Source organism: Protopterus annectens, chromosome 12.part0 (assembly GCF_019279795.1).
Source record: "Protopterus annectens isolate FY-2018-M chromosome 12.part0, PAN1.0, whole genome shotgun sequence".
Classification (NCBI taxonomy): Eukaryota; Metazoa; Chordata; order Ceratodontiformes; family Protopteridae; genus Protopterus; species Protopterus annectens.
The window spans coordinates 8,520,546-8,546,139 of record NC_056746.1 but is presented as its reverse complement, the minus strand read 5'-3'; positions in this window follow the sequence as shown (position 1 = coordinate 8,546,139).

The window sequence follows — 25,594 nt, the reverse complement described above, 5'->3', positions numbered from 1 at the left end:
CACATATACTATTAGAGTCAGTGATTCCTTATTAGGGCCAGTTATGGATCATAGGATCATAGGAGTTATGTGTTATACTTTTATTCTTAATAATTCATTCCCAGCAATTACACCAGCCCACCACTAACTAAAGGTTTTAAACTTTATATCTAAACTCTCTCAATTTTCTTCTTAGTTATATTAATTTTATAGAATGCATTCACTTTCATGCCATTAATAATAACATCAAGAGCATTAGCAATTGCCAGATAGGTGTCCATACATTTAAATCGTATTAGTATTTATAATTTCACATTCTTTCATTTCACAACTTATAGTTAAACAGATAAGCATTCTTCTTCATGCTTTACTGTTACTACAATAATACATGCACACTTTATATCTGAATATTAATTCTCCAGATATTTACCAATGCATTACTCTTGTGCAATTAAAATTTTCTCTAGTGAAATGGACTTTTTTCACCAAGTTTAGGCACTTAATTTACTAAAATTGAGAGGGGGGCAATGTAGATGAAAGGATTCACATCTTACATTTTCCCCCACTCCTACCAGACGTCTGCTGCCTTTGAAACATTTGTTTAGTTTAAATATATTTTCCTTATTTTCACTGCAGTACAAGCAGGCACCAATGTTAACCTCCACACTAAAATAAGTATAATATGTTGACACAGCACAAGTGATTGCCATGAAGCTCATGTTGAACAGTTTTTCATTGTAAACTGGGCCCATAGTGTAGCGAAACATTTCTTTTATTTGATAGCATACATGTTTTTCTTTTTCATAACTGTCACACACACACACACACACACACACACACACACACACACACACACACACACACACACACACACACACACACACACACACACACACACACACACACACACACACACACCACTTACCTCTAAATAAAAGTCGAGTGAACTCTTCTTCTAAATAACACAGCGAGCGAAGCAAACTGAAATCCCCGAGCTTCTTCCAAATAAAATCCCCCAGAGCGAGCGAGCTTCTTCTAAATAAAATCACACTACTTGTAACTCCTATCCGGCTCTGGTGACTCCCGCTTGTAAACGCATTTGAACCAGAGCTGGAAATATGTGCTACATACGTGCTTGGAGCATTCCAACAGGCTGGTGGTGCTGACGTCATTGCGCACGTGATGACGTCAGCACAAGAAGTGCAAAAGTTAAAAAAATAAAAATAAAAGTGCAAATAAATCGGAAATGAAGGGGTGCCACTCGGGAATCGTGGCACCCCATTATTTGTACCCCAAAACTCGGTAAAAACCAAGGAATTCGGGACAGTTGAGAGGTATGAGAGGAATTATCATGAGGTCTTGTCCTGAAAATTTTATAAGAATATCTTAAAGTGACTGCCATATGAAGTTAATGTAGCATTCAGGCCAGAATGCCCTTTGTAAATTGATAAGAGTGTGATTTGTATAAAACAGTCAGCTAAAACAAATATGTAGCTCTCAGTTATCTTCAGAATAATAATAAAACCAAAGGATGCACACGGGAGATAAAGCAAGACTTCAAAAAGTTTAATTTAGCACTTTCGTCTGTATTACACCTTTGACCTCCACAGAATAAAATGACACCATAAACAACTTCCTTTTATTGTGAAGCTAAGTCATATGACTACTAATGATTAAAATCACACCATCTTGGTTAAACAGTTACATCTTCTATAGGCAGATACAGAAAAATAAAATACATTTACAACCACATTGTATCGTGTGTTTTTCTGCAGATATTTTTTATATATGTATATGAATAAAAACTGTGATTCAACAATACCATACCGTCACTAACCCCTAAATGGGCAAGGAAAAATAAATCCAGTGGTGCCTTAACCAACCATTAATGTACAACAGATATTAGTGTGTGCAAGTATGTGTGTCATAAAATCATATTCATACACAATCAAACACACCCACACACATAAAAACTTTACAAAGTTTAACCTCATATAAGTACCTGTCAAAAGGTACCTGTAAGAAATGTCTAATGAAATCAATTATAGATGGAACTCAGCTTTAAGATTTAAAAAACTAGAAATAGAAACAACTTCATTAAGTCCAGGGGGATGGGTGGCATTAACTCTCAATTGCCACATTAACTCCTTATATTCTAACAATAAATCAACAGGACCGTCTCTCATATTGTTTTCGACCTGGTCAATAGCTGAAAATTTTAAATGGTTTCCAGGAAAGTCATAAATATGTTTTGCTAAAACGTTGTTCAAGTTCTGTTTTTGTATATCATAAACATGTTGCTAAATACATTTCCTAAACGCATTAATGGTCTTTCCTATGTAAAATCGACCACAGCATTGACATACAGCTGTGTGTACTACAGCTTTGCTACAACAATTACATTTATGTTTTAAGGTGATTTTACCAAACCCAACAATCTGGACAATTTCACCCTCAAAAATGTAGTCACACTGTGAACAGTGCCCACATTTTTTCATCCCACCTGTTTTGTTACTATTTTTCTCTTCTTTGTTTCTTTCTAACAAATTCTTGAAACAAAGATCTTTTTTACATACAACTACAGGTTTGTCACCCATCTTCTACAGATAATCATTTTCCATCCTAAAAATGACCCAATTCTTGGCAACAATGTCCTTGATATCATAAAACTGTGAATTAAAGGACAACACCATTGCATTGTTAAAAGGTTTTGAAGTATTTACTTCAGGAGTCATGGGTTCACTAGCTTGAATGCACAACTGTTTGAGTGTTCCTAACAGTGGAAAAAAGTGTCCTCCTTGTCTCTTCCTTGTTACTTCATCCAAAATTGGGTCTATAAAGGTAACCGGGTAACCCCTCCTGACCAACATCTCCCTCAAGGTAGCCCTTTCCTCACAAAAAGTGTTGATGTCACTGACCATGCGTGCTAATCCCACACATTGGCCTTTGACTAGAGACCTTTTCTGATATACTGAATGCCCCCTCTCAAAGTGTAACAGGGACTTAGAGTAGGTCGGTTTCCTGTATAATGTCGATGTAAAACCCTGGAGAATTCTATCCTTGGCAATAGAGAGATCTAGAAAATGAACCATCTCATCATTTTTCTCCATGGCGAACTGGAAAAAGGAGGTACTCAAATTAAGGAACTGGAAAAATTCATCCAACTGTTCTCAGGTACCTTCCCCAAAAAATTAGTATATCATCCAGGTACCGACCATAGAATTTACATGGTCTAAAGAGTTCAGAGGGGAAGACTGTAGTACCTTCCCATTGAGTTAAAACTATATTTGCAAAAATGGGGGCACACACATTGCTACTCCTGTTTTTTGTCTGAACAAATGATTGTCAAAAGTAATGAATTTTTTTCTAGAATCAACTCCATTAGTACCCTGAATATCAAAAATCTCTGGTGCCCTAGGCTAGTTGTTACATAGGAAATCATAGAACATCTCTATTCCCTCATCGTGTGGGATCATGGTGAGTAAGTCTTTTACATCAATGGTAATAAAGGTCAATCGATCAGAATATAATTCCCTCCTAATTTTTCCTAAACAGTCCCAAGAGTCTTTTATTATATGTTGGAATTTTAAAAGGGACCCTTTTAAATGAAAATCCACAAATTTGCCCATAGTCAAAGTTTTTGATGCCTTGGCATCTACAGTGAATATAATGGGGGATCAGTAAGTGGATTTTCAGTATACAAAAATAGCTGGTATCTGGAGACAGGTCTGCATGAGGTAGTGTAATTCACTAGTAGTGATCTGGTTGTCAAGTAAGAAGTCATTTAACACAATATCTATGTGTCTATAGGCTATATTTAGCTCGTTTAAAGACACTTCCTCTAATGTTCACTGTACAAAAGTACTAACATTTTATCCACATATAGCTGATGGTCCATTACAACAAGTTCACCCCCTTTGTCGGGTTTCATAACCCTAATGGACTTGTTGTTGGCTATATTGTTCAAGAGAGGAATCTCACCCCCCATCAAATTCAATGTCGTTTCTACCCTCTTGGTCAACATTTGTCTAAAATCATTCATACACATAGTTTCAAAAAGGTGTAAAACTGGATGTAGAGGGGGATTAAAAACACTGGGTTTTTTTTACAACCTTCTATCTGGTTAGTATGTTCATCCCCTTCAAAGAAAAAAATGAAAATTCAATTTTCTAACATACAGTTTAAGATCTAATAACGTCCTTTCAATATTTGCTGGACGCATTGGTACAAAATTTAGGCCTTTCTTAAACAGATTATCCCATTCCACAGTAACAGTGTGTCCACTTAAATTGTAGATTTTAAAATCACAATGTTCATTATAAACAATTTGACACAGACCATTGTCATTGTTAATATCATTGGCATTAATAATATCACAATTCTTTGCCATCTCAACCCTCGCGCCATCCCCCTTCCCCTCCCTGTCCCTCTCCCCCGAGATGTCCTTCCCTGGTTGGGGTATGAATTGGTGTAGGTCTCGTGATTCATTCGGATGGTGTTGAGGACTTGTTGCCTCTGGTTTTGTAACCTCTCTGATCTCCTGTGGGTTACCCCTAAAAGGGCACCTTCATTGTTGTTCTCATTCTGAATGTCATTTGATTTGTTGTAGTCAACCACATGCCCCTTTTCAAAACTAAAATTCAACCCATCATAAGGCTTGTTAGAGTTCAAACCTTTAGGTGCAGGGTAAGCATTAACCACCTTGTATTCAAGTCTATCCCTTTCCAATTTTTTTGCTTTTTTTTTATATTTAATGTTAACTACGGCTCGGTCAACATTTACAAATAAAGCTCTGTATTCGTTAAGTTTTGAGGTGTAACAGAGATCGCTTTAATACGTTCATTAAGTACATTAACTGTATCTTTCAAAGCATTAAACTTCTCTTTTTTTTTCAACATCTTTATTAAATTTCCACATGTGACAAAGGCAAGCTTACATTTATATAAATGAAAAACACAAAATGAAATCACTTTAGTTGTAAACATCACAGACACCATTGAAACAATTGTAGTTGTAAACATTACTAATCACTTATAAACATTCTAGTCATTATCAGTTAAGCACTACATAGCTCATTCAAATCCTGCTGCTTAAACCTCGTTCCTGCTCTGCATATACTTTTCCCACAATTCACATTTTTTAAGTATTAAACTTCTTGTCATTATCTCTTACCAGAGCTTCCATAAGTTCACATCCATGGTGATTAAACAATGCTACCAGCTCTCTGTGAAGGTCAGGCCCACTGGTTAGTCAATTAGGAAATTTCCGTGAGTTCAGGCCCTTTGGAACTTGCTCTCTCCTAAGGCAATCCCTTAGATAGCTGTTCTCCACTTGTGGTTTATGGAGTTTCATTACTTCCGTTTCTAAAAATTTAAACTGTTGGTCCCAGGTGCCATGGAAAGCCCTGTTGCTAGTATCCATAAATTGAAAATCATGTCCGTTGTGTATCCAATCTGATAAACAAAAGCTTTCTTGCAAATCCGCCCAAATGGTGGACATGGTGTTGTTGTCCCACATACCAATGTTCCGGCCAGTTGGTGAACTCATCTCTGCCTGATTGAAGTTAATGGGACTCCTCTGTCCCAATGTAATTTGGAAAATTGAGTGTCTTGCATAACCTGCAAACCCAGATCTCTATTAGCTCCAAAGGTTGTGGGTGTTGGATTTAAATTCCTTCCAAATCCAACCAGTTGTTGTGTCAGCACTTCTATTAGTGCTGAAAGGTTCCTGATAAACTTAACTAACCCATGTGTAGAACCTGAAGTCTGTATATCAACACAGGTATTGTCCACTATAACCACAAACTGAGAAGTAAAACACTCCAAAAACTAATAAAACCAAAGGACACACACGGGAGATAAAGCAAGACTTCAAAAAGTTTAATTTAGCGCTTTTGTCGGTATTACACCTTAGACTTCCTCAGAATAAAATAACACTATAAACAACTTCCTTTTATTGTGAAGTGAAGTCATATGACTACTCATGATTAAAATCACACCATCTTGGTTAAACAGTTACATCTTCTATAGGCAGATACAGAAAAATAAAATACCTTTACAACCACATTGTATCGTGTGCTTCTCTGCAGATATTTTTTAGGTATATATGTATATGAATAAAAACTATTGTTCAACAATACCATACCGGCACTAACCCCTGTATAGTATTAGTGTCTACAAGTATGTATGTCATAAAATCATACTCATGACTTTTTCAAGTCTTGCTTTATCTCCCGTGTGCATTCTTTAGTTTTATTAGTTTTTGGAGTGTTTATCTTCAGAATAAAATAAACAAAAGCAATAAAAACATGTTTAATATCGGAACATTGGTGTGATTTCAGAACTGAAAGGAATGTGTTTTGGGGTTAAAATGATCGGTTAATTCTTTTTCATTTGCTTGAGCCTGGTGGTAGCTCAGTTAGATATAAAAAAAAACCACAGCATGTACTGGAAAAAGAGAAAAGTAAGTTCTCTAGTGTCCTGGCCAAGTTTTCCCTAATTGTATAAATACCAACTCAGGTCTACCCTGAAAAGAGGCTGCTAGCCTAGGGGTACTAACCCAGTTAAAAAAAGGATGGACGGATTAATTCCCTGGTGCCACTGCCAAGTATAACCTAGTAGTATGAATAACAGCTCTGGTCTACCCCTAGCCTAAGGAAACTAACACAGTCAAAAAAGAATGGATGGATGGATGGGTGGATGGATGGACAGATAAATAAATTGTATTTGTTGAGGCATAAAAAATTACATATAATTTTTATTTTTTTCCAATTAAAATTCAAGGTACAGCTACTCCTTTGTCTTTGAGGGTTGGAACCCAGTTCAATTATATCTTATAGGTCACTTTCTTGGAAAGTTAAATTCCCTGAAAATTTATTGAATAACTGAAATATTTGGAAGATATAGGGCTGAATTCATGAAAAGCTAATTTCCACACTGCTATTGTGTGAGCATCATGCCACAACATGCACACGATTGTGCACTATTTTGTATTCTTTAAATGGCTATACACATCATATAGAACTGCCAAACAAAGGTAAACAGCACAGTATGCTAATGAAAACATAAGCAGCTGAATTATGCGCTAATTAACTAATCCAAGATGGCAGAGCTATTCAGGAAGTGACAAAGTAACCATGTAGAGATGGTGCATCCCGTTGCCATGAACACCAAATCCTATTGGAATACAGCTGCCATCACACTTAGAAAAAATAGTAATGTTATGGGCTGCTACTGCTCTCTTGCATGTGTAGGTGCAACAGGCTCAAATCTATGCTGCTGGTGCTTCTAATAGACCTTGTCCAAAGAGATGAAAGGTGTTCAGACCCTATTTAACATATCATGGACTGCATGATATTGATATAGTATAGCAATACACAGTTGATAGGAAAACATTACAGGAAATCTGCAACCTCTGCTGCCCCACTTCAGACCTAGGGCAAATTGAGGAGAACCTATACCAGTGGAAACTAAGATATGTGTAGCATTAAGGATATTAGGTACTGGAACATTCCAGAGACCCACAGGGAATATACTAGAGGTATCATAGGCCACAGATTCCAGAATATTTCATCAATATCTTAATGCTATGATACAACATGCAAGGGAGTACATCTATTTCCCACACAAACCAGGGGAGAGAACAAGAACAATGCAGGAATTCTATGCTGTAGCACATTTCCCTGAAGTCCTGGGCTCATAGACTGCACTCACGTAGATTCATAGGTAGGTACTAGGCTATCAGCCCCGTGGACCTATATAAGCCTAGCCAAAAAGGTTCCCTGGCTTTCGCCACTCAAGAAAATTATTTTCCTGTGCCCCCTGTCAAGCAGTGCTGCAGAAGTGATCCCTGGGGTGAATTTTCAATTTCCCATCCAGTCGTCAAGGTTTTTCTTAAAGAGGACCAATGAGGAACTTTGCTTGACATGAATGGGTATTTTGTTCCAGAGTATGGGAAGTCTCTGGGACAGGAATCTATCCCTCCAGCGTGTTCTGTTTATTGTGGTGACAAGGTTTAGGTCCCTGGAGAGTGTGGTTCAGAGAGACTGGGATTTCTTTAAGTGTAGCATGTCCAACAGCTCTGGGTTTGACATAGATTTGTATGTTAGGCAGAGATTACCTCTGAGTAAGCGATATGTGATGGAGTAGAGCTGGAGTTTTTTGAGACAGTCTGTGTATGGTATTTGTTCCAAATAAAAGCCCCACCTGGTGAGTAGGAAAGGACATACATGAACAGGAAGGGGTTCCACTCAGTCAACTGCCAGGTTATCTGTAATACCCAAAGAGTCATCCTCAGTGTCTGTGCAAGTAACCCAGCCTGTAACCATGACTCACACATATGGCACACTTCCCACCTGTACACAAGGTTTTCTGGGGTGATGTTCCACTAGGCTATCTCCTGCGTGATGTAAGTTAAGTACTAGAACTGTGGCTCATGGGGTCTACTTCATATGGCTGACATTTCAGAATGTCAAAAACCATATGACCAAGACAATATGATCGACATTTGAAATGTCGACCATACAAAAAAAAAACACAACAAAACCTTACCGTCACCCTGTATTCCCCATGAGGAGCTCCGCCCCCCCCACCCCCTCGGGAACATAAATATATCAACTCCAAGATCTCACTACAGTGCGGAAGATGGAAATCTTTCCATTCCGCACTGTTTGCAGATGCCAGTTCCACATGGTCGACATTTCAAATGTCAGATCATATGGTCTTTGACATTCTGAAATGTCGACCATCTGAAGGGGACCTGGCTCATGACACCCATCAGAAATGCACACCCACCCACAGAAGAAAGATACAACAATGCTCATGCTCAAACTAGAAACATCATAGAAGATATGTTTGGCATGCTGAAGTTACATTTCTGCTGTCTAGGCACATCAGGGGTGCCCTGCAGTACAACCCAGGCACTTGTGCAGAAATTCTGACAGTCTGTGCCATGTTGCACAACATCATCTTGAGGAAACAGCTGCAACAGGAATGGCAAGGGCCAGGACCACACATTCCTGGGCCGCAGGCAGGGGCAGCACCTCCAGCACATACAGGTGAGGATTCTGAAGGAGAACCTCCAGCTGCAGAGGTAGCCAGCAGACGTAGGCATGCACAATATGCCCTTGCCCTGGCTAAGAGGCAAGGATAGCAAACACACTCACTAGTAAAGGAATACAAATAACAACCTAAGCACATACAAACATTAAAAGTGATGACATCCAATGTCCACAAACATTACCTACCCATGTAATGCCTGTGTACAGATAGCATCAGACAGATATAGCCCCAAAGCAAATGATTCATAACTGCAGTAATGTCAAGGTAAGTGTGGAACCTGTGGTTTATGAACAAATGTGTAAGAAGATAACTACCTGCATATTATTACTCTTGTACCTGCCCACTCTGGGCATCAGACATATACGCAACCCTAAGTCAAACCCAAATGAACAAAGCCCATGGACCGTCATCATCATTCTCACATGGTGGTGGGGATACAGTAAGTCAAGGGTAACACCAAAGACATGAGGATGAAAGCCCTCCCCCACAGATGTACCATCACAGACACTGCCCGATCCAGTGTGTCACTCATCCTATCCAATGAGCCACCCACACTATTGAGGCAGTAACTCACGTCAGAATGCACCAAATATAGATAGCTAAGTGATTGCATACACATGCCCTAGGACTACAGGGAGGACCACTCACAATTGTTAGCTGCTAATGGCTTGCAACTATTTCTGATTGCTCTGACTAGAACAACAAGCAATACTAAAGTGAATGTTCTCATTGAAGTGTTTGTATCATGCAGAGTAGATTTATAATAAAAAGGCTTAAGCACCTTGAGAGCTATGACAACAATCTTAACACTGACATCCTTTTACTAAGTGCACACTGTCCATCCTTTGCTGAAACTCTGTCTGAAATGCTATACATTCAAACAAAGATGTAAAGAATTGGCCATGACACTGCATGTTTGTAGTTAAGCTGAGAGAAGAGGAATATGCTCAGAAAATTAAGAGAAAAAATAGCAGTCGGTGTTGGTAACATGACATTAAAATGGTGTTGGCTATTATCAGAGTAAACTATTTGTCAATATCCCATTGATCTAGACATGTTCAAGCAAATGACAAAGAAATTCTGGTCATGTGTTGGTGGCAAAGAGGGATAAAAAACAGAGCATGTGCTGTTATTGTAATGAGTTAAGGGTTCTGTTCCAGAAAGTGTGCTGTCTGACAAAGTTAATGTATATTTTCTGAAAATATGATCAGGTTGCAACAAACACAGATCTAGGAATTTTCACAATCTTGCCTTTTTGTTATTCCCCAATATTTGTTCAGTCTGGCAATTTTTTATTTTTTATTTTTTGCTTTTCATTTGTGCTAATTTCGGCAAAAGTGCACTGATGATCGGTAGCATTTCAAAGTATTGAATGAGAGTTGACTGCCCAAGGTTCAAACTCAGAAATTTAATTTTTCGCGCCATCAGTACTACACTTTAGAGTGGCAAGGTATGCTTTGCTACAGCACTCTGAACAGCAATAAGAGAAGAAATTCAGCAGCTCATGAAAGTATCACTGCCGTGCAAAGAAACAGGAAAGAGGTTACAAAGCCTAAATCCAGCTTGATGCCCCATGTTGTTTGCAATGTTTGCAGCAGATGTAAAAATGCAGTGTGTGTATTGTGTGTAATATAAATTGTTATACATGTTTTTTTTTCTCTGTAATTTCTGCACTGCTTAGCAGAGTGCAAACATGTCTCACAAGTGAAAGAAAGAGTGAACAATCTCATTTCACTACTCCTTAAGTGCAAAAAGTTCTGGCACCAATGCGCAGTATTTCTAATGAGTGAGGTACAAATTCTGTATACCTGTCTCTGTAGCAGAAGATGTCAATGCAGTCCTTTGACCCCTCAGTAGAGTTTCTTTGGGGTTCCAATCCAGACAGTGTGAAGGGACTATGGAAAGTATTACACCAGATGTATGATTTACTTTCATCAGAATATCATATACTTTCTGTTCTATTTTTTGCCTTGTGCAGTTGACCACTGTTAAACAGTGAGGCATCAACATTACCTGCTTAAGAAAAAAAGTGAAGCAGTTTATTTGGGCACCCTTCTGTAGCGCAAATATGCTTAGCGGCAATGCACGGACATCAACTGTGAAGCTGTCTCATGGTATAAATGCATTGACTTTACAGAAAGAACCCAGGTGATCCAGGTTTCAAACCCAGATAACATTTACTTTTACAAGGGTGTCAGAATGCAGTCTCCTTTGATTAGGAACGTAACACTACATACAAATGGCTATCATAATTAGGTTTATTTCAAGAAATGTCTCAAAGCTTTGAAAAATACATTTTAGTTAGTAGCACATCTAATTAATGATTTAGTTATGAAACACAGCTGAATGTGTGCATTACTGTTTAAGCAGCATCATTATGATAATTAATTAAAAATGCACTTGCATTTCTATGATGGGCAGAATACTGAACTGAAAAGTATCTTCTATCCTCACATAGCCCACCTCTGTGTTTAAGACAGTACGTGTAGGAAAGTATGTATGTATCTTACTCCAACGTGTATTAATCGGCTTAAGAAACTCCACCCAGCTAACATACATTCACAAACAGTAATAATGACTCTTTCAGAGCAAAGCATTTCAGAAGACTTCCTAAAGTCACATACATACAGGCATATCTTAAGTATATCTCCATTCATACTGAATGCAGTTTATTTGTAATGAACATGGTTGAAAGGGAGTTTTCCTGTAGCACTGAAAATAATCACCTTAATTGAAATTTATTGGTCAACTAATGTTTTACAGTGTGTAAAGTCATATGCCACGTCATCCTATTTGACCTCCAAAACACCAAGGATAATAATTAAAGACACTGAGCCTGTCAGTGTTGACCATCTGAAAAAGTGTGAATAGGCTGAGCATCACACGTGGCAAATATCACTGCCATGTTTCACACCTTCATTGCTGTTTGTTAAAATACCTTCCTTTTGCTTGGAAATGTCTATCTATGCTTTCCATTGTGCAAATGCAATTGGCATAGTTGTGCGTTGTTTGAGCATTAGCTGATAAATGTGACAGTGTAATTTAGCACCAATTTATGCTTAGAGTTGTTTGACTTCTGTAGATATGTCTGGTGAGGAAGATGATGGTGTTAAATTTAGAGCACAGAGGTGGGGTGTTGAGTCCAGGATTTTTATGGCACTCCTTGTGAAGTGCTACAGCCATAGGCTACATCATGGGGACTATACTGGGTCTCAGTATAAGACTGAGGCCAGGAACAGAGTAGCCAAGGCTGTGTCCAATGCAACTGGCATCCCATGCACTGGAGAGAATTGTTGTCATGACTATAGTGACCTAAAACAGCACAAGAAGGAGCTCTTTAGCTAATGGGAGGATGACTTTATAACTGCACACACCCCTCAGCTGTTTAAGCATATTGACCTATCTGGTTACATGATACAGAATACAGTACCCAGTCAAAGTTGCTTTCATGCCTCTTCTTCTCTTCTTCTGTGTTTTGCAGGTGCTGAAGGGGTCTACTTCACCCTGTCGAAGGCAGACAATATCGAAGCTGATTCTGTCAGCCCAAAATGTCGAAAGTGAAAGTCATCGCGTGGGTAAACAGAAATCTCTGTAAGGGGAGATTTCCATTTACTGCAATGTTGTGCGATCTCAGAGTTGGTATATTTAAGTAGCGGGGGGTGTGGGGGGTGCAGGGTGGCTTGCCCCTCTGTATAGAGTAATTTGTGTTGTGTTTGGGTGGGGGTTTTTTTATGTGTTCGATGTTTGGGGGTTTCGACATTTTTGTATTGATTATTACTCTGTCAACAGTTTGAGTTTTCGAGAGCGTAATACAAACGCTACTGAAATACTGAAGACATTGCAGCAAACCATGAGGTGCACCAGGAGAGATTAACTCACCTCAGAGAGACATGGGGTACATATGCATCAGGTCTTACTGTAAGTATAATAACTAGTGCAACTACATGCAATATGGCAATGCTTATATAAATAGTTGCACTTATGATATCATAGCAGCACAACTAATTAATGGCACAACAGAGTAAGACCTTTCCATCATACCTGGATGTGGCAAAGGTGTGCAGACTGGAGAATCATTACTGGGAACTTTCTGAAATTATATAGTCATGTGATATGCCATGGATCTAATCCATCTCTTTTTTTGTCTAACATCACCCCTTCTCTCTCAATTTGTTTTCTTTTTTTGGGGGGGGGGATATTTTATAGCATAAAAGTCTTCTGTTGTCATACATCTCTGCTTACAAGAACTGACATGCAGCACAGAGAGGTACACCGACCTCTGTGGATTGGCCCACCATCCCTCCATAGGTTGCAGCACTGACACCCAGAACTTCAGGGTCCCAAACTGTCAGCACTGCATCCATAGCCCCTACTTTACATGCCCCATCCTTTTCAGGTAGCTCTGCATCAGCAGATGGTGCACTAGTACCCTTTGGGAGTAGTATTGGTGGAGGTGGGGATTTTGTCACCTGCCAAGAGCTGACAGGGCTGGTGGAGGGTATAATGGAAAGGGGCCTCGGTGACCAAAAGTGTAGAAAAGGGGCTTCATCACATTGCCAATATGATGCCACATTGAGCACTGACACAGAAAACTGAGACAGGAGACAGTAATGCCTGTTCTGGGGGGGGGGGGGGACTAGATTCACACTGTTCTCAGGTTTGACAGGAGTGTGCCACTGATGCCCCTACCCATTCCCAGTCATGATGTCACCCAACCATTTGTCTATCACCATCCTTGTCTGTCTTGTTTGCACTGTATGTCTTCACCTGCTTTCTCACCTAACTTTCCTAGGTCTATATTGAAAGCCCAAAAGCCCTAGTCACCGAATACATAAACACCAACACATATTCTGCGAACTGCAAATACACCAAATGCCCTAAACTGCAAAATTCAAAAACTCAAACCATCATAGTTGTCCCACCCCACTGCCCGCTACATACTACCTACCCAAACAAACTAAACAAACCACATACATACACTAACCTAAACCCTACTTCTAACCCTAAACTAATCCCTACTTCTAACCCTACACTAAATCTTACATATACCACCATTTATGCACTTACCTTAATCCGCACCCTAACCCTAAGGTCCGTAACTATCGCACACTTACCTTAAGAAGCTATACCCAAACAAAATAAATAATCCACACGCATACACTTAACAAAACCCTACTTCTAACCCTACACTAAATCTCACATTCAATACCATCTATGCATTTACCTTAACCCACACCCTAACCCTAAGGTTCGTAACTATCGCACATTTACCTTACGGAGTTATACCGCAGAAGGGCCAACCATGATGATTGGACATTTCATATTTCGTGCTTCAGGACGATCGATGTTTTCATGGTTCGATGAAGATGTGTCGGTGTTTACGTATTCGGGTAAGTGCACCTTCGAGGTTGTAATAAGGAACCAACCTTCCTACCTGGCTCTGACATTCCTAATCCCCTTCCTTCCCCAACATTCCTCTCTCTTTGAAAGTTAAAAAAAATAAACAAATGGGAACCTGTCCCCCTCCCCTAAAAAAATAACAACCCATACATAGATCTTCGCGTCACTTACGTGTCTTCTTGACACACTTGATTTGGTACAGTTGGCTGTACAACATTATTCTGTTGTTGTCACCTACCTTTGGTGTGGTGACGGTCCAAACTCAGCAAATTGTGGTTTCTGTTTCACTTTTATATTTATAATGTGGAGAAGTGCACACATATCATTCTCTCCCACTACCTTCATGCAAATTCCTGTATTTTTCCCCTATATCCTCACATCTGCTTGTCCCCCATTTTCACCACTTTCCTATCAACCCCTTTTTCACACATTTAATCTGGTCAAAAATAAAATCAGAATCACACATGTCCAGAAATGGCCCCTAATAAAGCATTCACTTTTTGTCATCAGCCTTTGCACAGAGTTTGGCATCACACACTAATGCCGAGTGACTGCGAATAGCTGCTCATGACCTATGGCAAAACCTGGTCAGTTGTTGCTATTACCCACAGTAGTCCTTTTATAAGAGTGCTTAAACAAGATGCACTATCAGAAAATAAACCAAATTAAAGTCTTTCAGTTTTTCCTTCAACAGCAAACACTGTTTGCTTGCAGCCTAACATCACACAAATGGGGAAGGCAAGCAGAACACTTCATTTTTGAATTGAGCTTTGGTGCTAACATGGAAATGTATAATACAACACGCAGAGCAGCACTGAATGCTACTAAACACTAGTACTTCACAGTCCCAGTTCAACACATCAAATTATAATTACGCATGTGCTAATACTTTGCCAACATCCGCACAAATAAGTTTCTCAGCATTGCGCTTTAGGAAGAGATTTGGAACAAAAAAAAATATTGCTACTAGATTTTATTACTTCATTACATGGAAATTGTTTAATGCACTAATGTGAAATGCAGTGAACTGTGTGGTCAACTGACCACTTAATTCTGGACAGTTGCAGCACTGACACTTAACAAATGATATAGAAAAGCATACAGCCTTGAAGCACAGAAATCATCATTTTATGCCTCCTGCATTGGAAAATTCATTATTGCTTGGTATTGACAGTTCACATTGCCCATACATGAGCACATACCATTGCTAACATCAGTACCATTCATTAAAGTTTACATACCATCATCATAACCTGATGATCATGAATGATTCATTGTCCAACCTGTGTTTCACAAGTATGTGTGTCTCATATACACGAGACAGGTAGGTACATGTCACTCTTAGTTCTGCAGTAGACATTAATGACAACATAACTGACATAAATCAGGAGAATATATGTGTTATTGATCACAACACTGCACTGACACCGTCATCAACAAATATGGATTTGCACAAAACCATCAACATCAGAATATCTGCTATAACACAGACTGAGAAGCTAATCCTATCTACACTGCACTACCTCAGTGTAAAAGTCAGACTTCTGTGGTGGTGCTTGCATTTAAGTACTGTCTCCTCTAGCTAGATAGGCAGGGGGTTCTAATCTCACAGCATTCAACTTGTGTGTGTATGGAGTTGTGTAAATATGACCTTAGTACTGATGTCCTCAATGAAGCAGTAGCCTGGAATTAATTTTACACTGCAGGGGGAGTCCACATCAATGTCAGATCCTTCTCCAAACATCATCTTCTCTACCACACCACACTGATGTCATCATCTAGAAAATGTAGTCTCACACTATATAAGTCAGACTTCTAGTCAGACACATAGCCATTAATTATTCAATTAAACAATTGACATCCTGGTTAAAAAAACAATAATCAAAATTTAAAAGCATGGGTCTCTATTTCAAACACATTTGTTTATGTCTTACTACAGGTTTTAAAAAATACATCTGCTCAAAGACATATTATCCATTAATACTCCTTCAATTCATATATATATAAAGAATACAAAGATGTGCGGGGTGGAGACCTAAATAATAAACTTGAAATGAAGGAGTATCAATGGATAATACATCTTTGAGCAGATGTATCACTGGGTTTAAATCAAAGTGTTTCTTTAAAATCCGTATTAAGACATAAACAAATAGCTGTGTGATTTTTGATGATATAAATATGGCTAGTATGTGTTAGTATGTTTATATGGACATGCTACACTTAAAGAAATCCCAATCCCTCAGAGCCACACGATCCAGGGATCTAAACCTTGTCATCACAATAAACAAAACATGCTGGAGGGATAGGTTCCTGACCCAGAGACTCCCCAGACTCTGGAATAGACTGCCCATACATGTCAAGCAGAGTGCCTCTTTGACCCTCTTCAAAAGGAACCTTGATGATTGGATGGGAGAAAGAAATTCACCCCAGGGATCACGTCAGTCACCCTGCTAGACAGGGGTCCAGGGAAGTAAATAGTGTGGGAAGAATGAGCCAGGGAATTGTTATGGCTAGGCTTGTATAGGCCCTAGGGCTGATAGCCTAGTACCATCCTATGAACCTATGAACCTATACACTGATGAAAGGTTTGTTTGACCTGAAAGCTCTGTTTTATTAAACACTTGTTCAGTATTAGTGTTGCTTGGTTTATATTATATTGTATACAGTTAATACACAGGTCAGTGAATGGGTTCAATCCTAACTAAACGAGATTGTGGCTTCTGAGGCATTACTATTTTCCAACATGTTATACTGAATGCAAATTTTGCAAATATCTCATAATATATATATATATATATATATATATATATATATATATATATATATATATATATATATATATATATATATATATATATATATATACTGTCCTTGCAGACTGTCATCTCAGCTCAACATGTCAATGACATTCATATGTCATGTCATTCACCTCTGTCACAGTGTTAATTTGTGTAAATGTCATCCTATAATATCATGCCTGCTTTTAAAAAAACAAAAAACGAATGGTAAACGCTACAAACAAACTCAGAACCTGATGAAGTTGGGCATTGCTCTGGCGAAAGCGCTTAACTTTAATAAATAAGAGTTTGTTTGTAGCATTTGCTGTTTGTTTTTTTTATTTTTCTAAGTTTTGTGGTGTGATTTTTGTTTTATCATGTCTGCTTTTATTTACCTGTATTTGCTCAGGAAGTGTGACCACCATTGATTGGTATGACATACGTATTGCAAAATTTCATTATCACAAAATTGTTTTTGTGACATAAGGATAGTCAGATCAATTATCTTACTGCAATTTGAACATTTAGCCTCCCCTTTTACATATTTCCATATACATCTCTTTGATTTCTGTGCACATTGTCCTCAGTACACTTTTCCTGTCAGGTACCCCAAGTATTATAGTTGCCCTTGCCATTTCACATCCCCTGCTACTTATTTCTGTACTCATATGTTTCACTTATGTGCACAGTACACTCAGTACACTTGGGATTATATTAAAATAGCGAAACCTCACTTACGCGAATATTTAAATGCCGACACATAAATAGAGAACCGCAAAAACACCAAACATCCTGAAGCGCGAAATTTGAAATATCGAATTATCATAGTTGGCCCTTATCCGGTATAGCTTCCTAAAGTAAGTGTGCAATAGTTATGGACCTTAGGGTTAGGGTGCGGGTTAAGGTAAGTGCATACATAGTAATACATGCAACCTTTACTTTAGAGTTAGAAGTAAAGTTATGTTACGTGTATGTATAGTAATATAGTTGTGTAGCTGAATGTATATGTAAATTATACTTTTCCCATAGTTGGGTGTTGTTTGTTTATAGTTAGATACATTTGTGTGTAGTGAATGTTTGATTAGGATATGGGATATATGGGTGAAGTGTAGATATGGGAAAGTGTGGATTATTTATTTTGTTTGGTAGGTAGTACATAGTGGGTGGAGGGGTTGGCCAACTATGGCAATTCGATATTTTGAATTTCGCGCATCAGGACGTTCGGTATTTCCACGGTTCGCTATTTATGTGTCGGCGTTTAGGTATTCGCGTAAGTGAGGTTTCAGTATTTTAATTCAGACCCAGTACACTTTACCTGCCTGGTACAGCTTGCATTATTTGCCTTATATAGCTCTTCCTGCTGTCCGTGTAAGCACACTTGCCAGGTGTGCCCATAGGTGAGCTTGCTTGTTTACTTTGTGTGCTCATACTGCTCAGCACATTTCCCTGACCATCAACACTGCTGGTGAGCATATCTTATCTGTATTCATGTAAGCATGATCACCAGTATGCATATGCAATTAGCGCTGCTGCTCATCACGCTAACACATAAACATCATGCAAACTTTACATGAATCCTACACGATTGTCCATGAATCCCACAGATAGGCATTTAAACACATAAAAAAACATTCAGTATTATAAGGACCAACAGGCTGAGAATGCTCAACAGTTAAGAGATAACTCATTGTATATTTACTGAAATAAACCAGAACTCTGGTAAAGGTTCTTCTGGTATTGAGCAATTATCAGTATATTGCTCTTTTGTTACCCAACTCCTGTATCATTGCATGACCATTCAGCAGATCAGATGACTGTATATTTAGAACAGCCTTTTGTCCTTTCAGGTACTGCCATAGTGATGCTGGTGTCACAGCGCTGAAACTGTCATTAGTACTTTTACAAATTACATAAAGTTTAACTTTGATAATGGTTTTGTTTCTGTAGTTGTATTTTTAAGTGGAACTGTGATAACAACATTGTTTCTGTAGCAATTTTTTTGATAATCCAAAGCTTTTCTTGTTTCTGTGACTCAATATGTTTGTATTATTACTGCCTGCAGTTGAAATACTAGTAGAACTGAAAGTGCGCGCGCGCGTGTGTGTGTGTGTGTGTGTGTGTGTGTGTGTGTGTGTGTGTGTGTGTGTGTGTGTGTGTGTGTGTGTGTGTGTGAGTCCATTTTATTTTCTAATCAAGCTCAGAAATCTGCATTTATTGTCCCCCTCATGCTGAGACATACCAGACAAAGCAGATATATGGATTCTGGGGCTTTGGTCTATTTCTGTAAAGCATACAGTTGGATTACAGGACTATGACCAGAAACATACTGAGACTACAGAGTCCCTGCTATTCAGTAACTGCGGTTGTTGTTCACTACTGTGTAGAATATTGTAATGCTAAATGTCACATAGAAGTCAGGTTATTTTACTAATATAGTTTATTAGAAGTCAGGCTATTTTACTAATGTTGTTTATTACTCACCTTTCTCATTCATGTAGTCATCCAAGTTCCTGGCACACAGGCTATCTGAGTCAACAATGTACCATGTGTTCAAATGAAAGTATATATATTTCACTCAGATATTGAATGGGATAAAGAAAAGCAGTAAATTAATCTGTAATTTTTATATGAAATTCCTAAGAATTCTTCTTAATTCAGTTCCATTTGATATTATATACAGGTTTTAGATCATTATGTGTGTATATATACCTTTAAGAAGGTATCCAAGGGCTTGCACAAGTGTATAAATACTGAGCACGTGCAAGTCTGACTGCCATTTTGTAGTAAGCTGTTGAGATGTAAGCATGTATGAATGTAAGGTCTGTCTGTTAACTGGTTCGTTTGTACTTTATGATGCTGCTAGCCATCCTGATGTGTTTCTACATATTAAAGCATCTAAACAACCCCCCCCCCCCGTCTGCTTGTTGTTAATGTTAGAGAAGGACAAGCAACATGGTGCCAGAAGTGGCATGTCTAAAGGACATGGAGTCAGAACCGGCATATCCAAAGGGCATGAAGTTAGAGGCAGCATGGCTAAAACGACTTAAGGCACTTGTTTAGAACTGGTGGAATATATACGAGTGGATCATCCCTAAAATGTGCATACTTCGCAAAACAGGTCAGAAATGAATTTCAGATATTAAAACTTGCTCAGCAATTTTCTATTTCACATAATATGAAACAGGGCATACAGAAAGCTCTAAATGATATTCACATAAACTATGTACGATATTGATAAAATTATTTGAATTACTATGGAAAATGTTTGAAATAAAGTCCGAATTGCATAAAACAAATAAAATATGAGGAAACTACCACATCTTCGCAAATCATGTATTTTCATATTAAGCAAAGATTTCCAAGTTATTAGAAGTGTATAAAGTTTTTGCATGTTTGTGCAGTGTTACAGTAAAGCTATTTTGCAAAGTACAGCCATTACAAGGCATATTTCACAAAGTACAGCCATTACAGAACATATTTCACAAAGTACAGCCATTACAGAACATATTTCACAAAGTACAGCCATTACAGAACATATTTCACAAAGTACAGCCATTACAAGGCATATTTCACAAAGTACAGCCATTACAGAACATATTTCACAAAGTACAGCCATTACAGAGCATATTTCACAAAGTACAGCCATTACAGAGCATATTTCACAAAGTACAGCCATTACAGAGCATATTTCACAAAGTACAGCCATTACAGAGCATATTTCACAAAGTACAGCCATTACAGAGCATATTTCACAAAGTACAGCCATTACAGAGCATATTTCTCAAAGTACAGCCATTACAGAGCATATTTCACAAAGTACAGCCATTACAGAGCATATTTCACAAAGTACAGCCATTACAGAGCATATTTCTCAAAGTACAATACTTCAAAGAGTTTATTGTGCATTTGAATGTTGTTGCAAACCCACAGAACAGTTTGTTCATACATAATTACAAGGGCCATATTTTTAGTGTGTTTGTGTATACTTTGTGGGCATGGCAGATAGATTTTGAAAACCCACTGCACTTGTTTTTGACAGTACTATTGCAGAGAACCAGAGAGTGTTTGACCAAGAGTACAACATTTTCATACAAGCTGCATTGTCTGATAAAGATGACTGTACAAAGGCATTTATTCTGCTTAATTTAGCTGGGTCAGAAGCCATAGAAAGGGAATGTTCATTTGTGTATGCACCTGCTGCCTATACAGGAGGGGTAAAACCGTCATATTGTTGTACCAGCTGAGTCAAGGGAGGACCCAGAGTGCTTAAAAAGTAAATTTAGAGAAAAGTGTAATCCCCAGACAAATGTTACAATGGAAAGGCACTTATTTTACATGAGGGATCAAAAGCCTGGAGAAACTTTTGCAGCATATATAACTGACTTGAGAAATAAAGCTAAAATGTGCAGATTTGGTGATTTAAGGGATGAGCTGATAAAGGAAGGACAGACGTATATGATGGTGTGAGAAAGATTCTGCTTTGTGACAGTGATTTAACTTTGAATAAAGCCATTGAGATTTGTCAGATATACGAAAAGCACGTAAATATGCTTACAAATGGGAATAGCTCTAGAAGGCACTGTGATAAAGTTTATAAACCATGTTGATAGTATGTTGCACGTGGTTAAAATAAACAGGCCCAAGCACAAGGCAGCAACTGTAACCCCTGCAGCAATCACTGGTAAACCCCGGAACTTTCCAGCAAATTCCAGAGTTTGCACAGTCTCAGTGAAGCATAAGAGTAAGTCAGAAAACTCAAAGCCTGGGCCCCGACCCAGTTTCATTGCCAATTGTCATAACTGTGTTGGAAATCATGAGTCTAAAAGGGAGAAATGTTTTGCTTTTGGTCAACAATGCCACAAATGCAATAAATGGAATAATTTCAAAAGATTTTGTAAATCAAAAGGCCTACATTCTTTTATTAAAAGGGAACATTTTAAGAAACAAGTTAATCAATTAGTTGCAACCCTACTCTTTATGTTGATGCTGTGTCAATGGTTCATGAAACAGTCAATGGAGTAGATTTAAGGGCAAAGAATGAAGTATTTTGTACTGTTTGGATAAATGGTAAACCCATAGGGCTCAAAGTTGATACAGGCTCCAAGTGTAATGTTATGTCAGCAGAAACATTTGCTAGAACGTGTAATTGTGAAAGCTATCCAAGGGCTTGCACAAGTGTATAAATACTGAGCCCATACAAGTCTGACTGCCATTTCGTAGTTAGCTGTTGTGATGTAAGCATATATGTATATAAGGTCTGTCTGTTAACTAGTCTGTTCATACTTTATAAAGCTGCTATCCATCCTGATGCGTTTCTATGTATTAGAGCATCTAAATGAAACCCCCCACCTGCTTGTTATTAATGCTAGAGAAGGACGTGCGACACAGGTCATACCATGTATATGCTTTTTATAATAGTAAACTGTAATATCATATATGTAATTATTTATTATTGTTGGAAAAAGCGTTAAAATGCCCTTTTCAGGTCACAAGTACCCCGTCTGGGCCTCCTCACCCCCCCAGCCTTCAGTATCTTCCAGCACCCCTGTTCAAAATCAACATGTGCCATGAAATATGTGCGTACAGATTATTTTAGTCTCTTGTTTCAGCAAAAATATTTCTTAAAGCAACCACAAAGCTTAGTGAAGGAGCTTATTTCTGCCCAGTGGCAACAAAGCTACAGCACTTTGTGGTCAAATGTGTACGCTACATCTTGTTGCAAAAGTTATAAAGCATGTCTAAGAATTCTCTTTCTTTACCATGCCGGGGTGTGGGAGGAGTTAATAAATGGAAGTAAAACTGGGAAACACACTGATAGCCCTGGTAAAAGTGACTTAAAAGTAACTGACTATAACTAAGTGATGAAAACTCTAACAGTGCCAATATTACAGACAATTACAGAATGAGACTCACTTTCCTAGGTCACAGTAAATATGTTCTCTCCCTTGCCTGATGACCAGGTATCATTAGTTTTCATCAATACACCAATCTAATTAACTATACCTGCACTGCAGTAGCAGGTGGCCAGGAAGTTCAGAAATGTGCTTAGGTCCTGCTTCTTGCTTAAAACACATTAATGTAGTCTGGTGTGCACCTCACTCATGTGAACGCTCACCATATTTCCATCTTTTGTGAGTTGTCTAGTGAAGATTCATGTCAAGGTATCATAAAACAAACAATGGCCGGAGAATGAAATGAGTTAATACTCAGACTAGTCCTACCTTGTTCTAATCTACTTTTGGTGATGGCTTGAGTTCATATGTAATACACTGGTTCAAAGGCAGGATACTATGCACAGAATATCCACATCTGCATGTTTGACCGGTGTGAACAGGGCAATAGAAAAACGTATAACTTTGCAGAAGAGCTCCACATCAGGTAGTAACATCACTTTGCAGTGCCTACTCACTGCTCACAATGTGCTGCAATTAGCTTGCTATGTTGATTGATGCAGCTGTGTCTCACCCAGAGCTACTTCAAAATATCTGTTGCTAACCTGTCTCTGCAAGTTCTCTGTGCCGTTTAAGGCACTTCTGTTTTACATACACTGAATCATTGTGGCACCATTTTAAACACAAGCTTTTAAGCAAAACTTCAGGTCTGTACTTTTATAAATTCCCCTGCACCAACTTTATCTACTTTAGGTTCATCAGCTCTGATTTCTCCAGTTATAATTTTCCCGACGTCACCATAGGAGATCAGGAGACCAAAAACCAGAAATAAAAATTGATTTCAAGATGTAGCAAGCTATGATCCCTGAATGAACATCTCTTGGGAACATCTGTACAGCTATTTGATGATTCTGCCCTGAACTTACCATGGTTCTAAGCAAACACCAAAACAAAAGCAGTAACATCAGCTTTTCCTGAGTCAACCATTCAATACTGTATGCATATCTATACATCTATCCAATATATTTTGAAGTTTACAGTGAATTAAAGGCTAACATTAAAAGACTGGAGTGAGAGTTGAAACATAGGTTCATAGATCAGTACCAGGCTACCTGCCCTTGGGGGCATTTTAAGCTTAGCTAATTACCCCATGTGAGAATTAAACCTTGCAACTTATGGTTGTAAGGTAAATAACTTAAGCATTATTACAACTTCCCACATATCCTTCATTTCAATGTTACTGTTCATTGGTGAGGACTGACACACTCACTTTTCATTATTACAGACCCAGAGCTGGACATGTAAGCAGTGTTTTTTTTTGTTTGTTTGTTTTTTTGTTTTTTGGCACTAAAATGAAAAAAAAAACTTGGTTTAAATACAATAGTAATGAAAAAAAAAACGTTTAATGATCCCACAGCTGAGTCCCTTTTTTCAGTGTACCATCACACTATGAAAATATTAAAAACAAAAATACCATTTCATTCAACTATATGAAAATCTAATTTATCACTGAAATAAAGTATTATGTGCATGACATATATACATTTCCTATCTACTTGCCCAACTTAAAAATCAGGAACACATTACTGAAATGATGCAATATATCTGCCTGAGATTTGTTACTTGTAGCTATCACTATTCAAACTTAGCAAATACTACACTTAAACGGAATAGGAATAGAAATATGTCAGTAGCAGGAATGAGTCACAGAATTGAAAACAGCTGTGAACTATACAAAACAAAAATTACATGGATGTTGTAATACATGGCAATATCTAATTCAACTAGTGCTGCAATTTAACTGGGGTATATAATAGTAAAGGAAGCCAAACTCCTACCCAGCTTGACTACCTAATTGTACATATTAAATAAAGCATTTTGTTTCCATAGCTCAGTATGCTCTCTACAGATAGATTCAGTCCTTCTTTCTCAATGTAAGCGCCTTTCAAGCTTCAGTAAGGTTTTCTCTGTATCTGACTCACAATAGAAAAACTGGTAGGTTTAAAACGTTACACGTTAGAATATGCAATACGAATCGATAAGATCTGTTGAGGCTTCCAAATGTTTTAATAAAACAATGCAAACCTTAGAATGTGACCATAAAATATGATCTTCCTCTACATTTAACGGATTTAATGGTAAAAGTATGTACCCGAGCTTTAACAGATCTGGTTAAGCTCAACATACCTGGCAGTACTCACAGGGTTGGTGATAGTCACTAGGTTATAAAGACCAACTAAATAATTCAGAAAGGAACATGACAATCTCTGTATATGTGCACAGAATACCTTACTTTTTTTAACTAGCAAAATTCTCAGTAGTATCTTGAAGCATTTTGTTGGCTTGTGGAACATTTTATGAGAACCAACAATGCAAGTACATTATATAACTGACTTGTTCCTATTGCACTTTTTTAAGAAAAAAATAAAGAGGACAACTTGAGTTTAATTATGTTGATGTGTGCCTCACCTTACATATTCCAATCCAC